The 4176-nt window shown below is 44.3% G+C and overlaps 1 long non-coding RNA gene across 1 annotated transcript; it reads right to left on the minus strand.

The window, feature by feature from the left end:
- Window positions 1–223: 223 nt before the first annotated feature.
- Window positions 224–3950, minus strand: LOC135812456 (uncharacterized). The gene is made up of 2 exons (XR_010552810.1): window positions 3454–3950; window positions 224–695 (listed from the first exon to the last, which is right to left on the minus strand). It is a non-coding gene; the product is annotated as an uncharacterized LOC135812456 (long non-coding RNA).
- Between the last annotated feature and the right edge of the window lie 226 nt (window positions 3951–4176).

The following is a 4176-nucleotide window of genomic DNA, read 5'->3' on the forward strand; positions in this document are numbered from 1 at the left end:
ATTGGTTAACTGGGGACATGTCCAAAACCATACTAAGTACTTGAGCTGCTCATGAGCCCCACAATTATCAGGCCCGCCGGTCTGGTTGGTCAGGTTATCACCAGACCAACTTGTTGGCCACCAACAAACGTTTCCTACCGTGGAGGACGTGTGTACCCGCCATGAAACTACCGGACCAATCAAAAACTGCTTCCGGCGGTACTGATTATAGTACAGGTTTAAGTTAAAAAGCGGCTCCATTTTGTCATACATTAAACCAACTCTGTCATTGCTATGCTACTCAAAAAGAGTAGTGATGTTTATTCACAAATGAATCACAATGCTATCAGAGAAATTCGATATTCTCCAATTTTAGGGGCACTGCAATACTATCCAAAATTAATGCTGCATGGTCATTGTTATGAAGCAGTCACCTCAGTACAGCAATTAAACAGGCTGATTATGTGAACGAGATTCACGGCAAATCTTCTTCCATCAGTGCTGTTCAGTCTTGAGTGGTCCACTGAGACAGGAAAACAACCTGTTCGGTCCTTCCATACGAGAAACAGAAATTGAACATGTTCCAGGGTGGAGGTGGCGAGTATCGGCAATGTAATGCACCTTTAGGCCAACATGACCATCATTCCGACATGGATTTTCAAACACCTTCGCTCGTGAGAGTGCCTCAGAGTGGTATTCATCAACAGATGGCAATCCTGTAAAACACATGAAAAGACATAGCAGCAACAGAAAGAAACCTAATGTTATAGAAACGAATTCGAAAAACAAAGTCTACTATTATTCTAATACAGTGAACCAAGGTACAACCACACTCCAGGAGGCAAGCAAAAGAGCATATAATCCGAAGGTTGCGATGCCTGTATGTATTGTATTTATGTATTTACGGATTCTCCACAGGCTAAATCGAGGGAGTCTTTGTCATGCCACACTGGATACAACATGCTACCAGAATCACTTTCCCCAGAATTGATGATCTTTTCTTAGGGTGTTATATAAGACACATCTGTAGCCACTTCATCTTGCTCACGAAATCATACACCACCACACAAACGGGTCCTTCGGCTATTATACTTTGGGTGGTACATGGTGATGTATGATATTGATAATCTATTGATACCATATTCAAGTCTGACTCTCACCGTGAGATCCTGGCAACAATATTACCTGGTACACGACATATTCAGACACTGACATAAGCATCTTTTTGGAACAACAGGTGTGCCTATCTGCTAGTGTAATGTGACACACATGCAGAACACATGCAGAATCAGTCATAGCTAATTTTACCCCCTCACTGTTGTATGCACAGACTCCACTTCGCGGTGTCAAGTACTCTTCTTTCGGTGGGCTACTCCACTAAGGCGCTTGTCTAAAAGGACTCACATTCATCCTGCAAACCAACACGACTTGCATAGTTTTCACTGTCGGCCAAAGTGCGTGCATTGCACACATTGAGATTCACTCCCTCCGTACAGGCCAGTACAGAGCTGCCCACCAATTGAGTCTGTTTTGCGTACTCAGACTTCTGATTTTCCGTATCTTGCAGTGTTTTGCGTACTGCCGTGTACATTGCATGCATACTTGCACTGTAATGTTTTTTGACACGCACATGCATGTCGGTGGCTGCATTTGGTAGTGTAAAACATGTGTGACTTGCACTCACGACATTATTATTTTTGTGCTACATGTACATGTTGTTGTGGTACAGCATGCACTCGCTTTGGTACAAGACTATTCATCACTCAGCTTACACTTGCAATGCTTCTACACAGCTGATTGATCCTCTCCGATTTTCTATACCATTTGCTCAATTTCTGTAGTGCGCACAAGGAGTGATTTTCCGTACAAATACAGAAAATATGGAGGGCTGGTACTTGGTAGCACTGCTAGTATGGTAGTACCAGGCTAAGCTGGCTGGAAGATCAAATACTTCTTTGGTTCTTTCAGTCATTTTCACGACATATGTTTTCTTTATCATGATCCCCGGGGTGTGACATTCTTATGAATGCAGAAACTCAGTCTTTCTAACCGAGTCTCACGTGCAATGTGAATTTGTTCTTCTTTTCTTCACAATGCCATGTATCGATTCATCGCTTCTTCCCACCCGAGATACTATGCAACAGCGATTTAAAGATTCGCTTTATCAAATAGTTAATTCAGAGAGAGAGGATCAGTTGTGGATGCTATGACAGCATAGAGTGTAGATTGGTGTAAACCAGGGAGTAGTAAAATACAGGGAGGTGACACGCCACTAATCGTGATTTTTGATGGGTGCCTCGCGCTTGTTTTTTTTTCTTTCGCAAAAAAGGATGATCTGCTGAATCAATCTTGAGTATTTGTTGAAGAACTAATTCCGTGAAAGGTCTATCCATCTCATGGAACAGCATTTGTTTTGCTCTTGTGATACATCTCTGTCATCGTCATATGGAAAGGTACCACCCTTCCGAAATTCGTCCCGATCGACGGCATGGAGCAATAGAACGAAGGTGATTTCCTTGAGAACAATACGTGTACGATTGGAGATGAAAAGCGAGTGCACCGATTTCGAAGTCGAAAAAATCTCTAGGACACCACACGATCGGCACTAATTTCTCCTCAGTTGTGATCAACCAGTACTTTTCTACCTTCTTTGTGATGATGAGCATTTCATATTATGGTATGCTAGAGATTCGGGAGTTCACTTTTCGGAATGAAATGTTCCTAAGTTTGTCAAGGATTGAAACGCGGGCTACGTCGTCGTAAACAGCTTGTATCGACACAGGAAAAATCTACGGCACGCAGGGATATCTCCCAAAGTGATACCACTCTTGCTGGACTTCTATCCTGACATAGTGGTAGTTTGGTCGACTACCAAACTTTGTGAAGGCAGACAATTGTTGGAAAATTCTCAGCGCTGAGTTTCTACGGGCTGCAGTAGGAGTCTCTTTGGCGGTAGGTATTTTACTACTCCCTGATCGAGAGAATCCTGATCCGCGCGCGTGTCTACACACTTCGGTACCCATAGTACCCCAATCTCACCCGCCGGGTGAAAACGGTGCTGAGGCAATCGTCAAACTGGCCGTACATGCTCGTGTCATCTCCCTGTATTTTACTACTCCCTGGTGTAAACATCATTGCCCAGCAGAACCGTATTCACAGGTATCTGCGTTTAGCATATGGAAGCTATTTTTTTAGAATTTGTACACGTCCAATAAGCCTGAAGAGAAGAACACCTAACTTAGACTGTCCTAACGTTATCGAACGCACTGCCAAAGTAAAAACAACATTCGAAATGCAAACTCGATTGTGCATGCATGGAGGGCATGGGGAAGAGACTGAGAGGGTGAAAGTGAAGGAAATTTGTTCCGAAATCAAGAGAATCCGAGGAACCCTTGCTGCATTCTTCAGTTCGATAACGTCAGTGGGTGAATCTCAGATGTGTTGTGCGCCCAGACATACAAGTACAGCACTAACCTGAGCATGAGAGCTGCTTGTCATCATCGTGGTCAGGAAAACGAAAGGACGAACGAGGAAGATTGCTGACCATGCATGACGAACAACTGCATATCTAGACGACAGACGGCTTGCCAGAATCAGTCTGGTGTATCTTCAGGAATCTTCTTTCCTAATCGCATTCAGCAGTCAGCTTCGAGGTCAAGAACGCGATGATATTTTCAGAAGGAATAATTTTCAAAAATTTTAAATTTTGGAGAAGAAGCTTCCTTTCTAAAAAAAAAGCGTTCCTTGCTTTCACGCAAGGAGGTGCCTTGCCGGACATGTCGTCGACAGCACAGTGTCGGCAGATCCACGTTTGTAGGCTGCAGACCCGGCAGACGTTTTGATCATCCCGGCCTGGTGGTGAGATTTTGGACCCGGGAGTACTAAAAAGCTGCTCGCATCCCAGGGTGCTCAGTTTCGCTCTACCCGCGCGAGTAGGGGTCCAGGTAACGGGCTCTCTTTCGCGGCCTGCCGAGCATAATATACCTCAGCCAGGGACAAATGTATGCGCACGTGCGCGCGCGTGTGTGGTGTACAAGTACATCAACCTGACTGACTTGACTCTACACGCGACGAAAAATTATTTTACTCGAAATGTCCAGAAATGTACAATGTCCAGAAATAGCAATTCACCTCGTACATGTTTACAGTAGAGTCGTGCGCTGAAGAATGCGGAGCCCAAGAACGTCCAGCCTGAAA

This window comes from Sycon ciliatum, chromosome 3 (genome assembly GCF_964019385.1).
Source record: "Sycon ciliatum chromosome 3, ocSycCili1.1, whole genome shotgun sequence".
In the NCBI taxonomy this organism is placed as follows: Eukaryota; Metazoa; Porifera; class Calcarea; order Leucosolenida; family Sycettidae; genus Sycon; species Sycon ciliatum.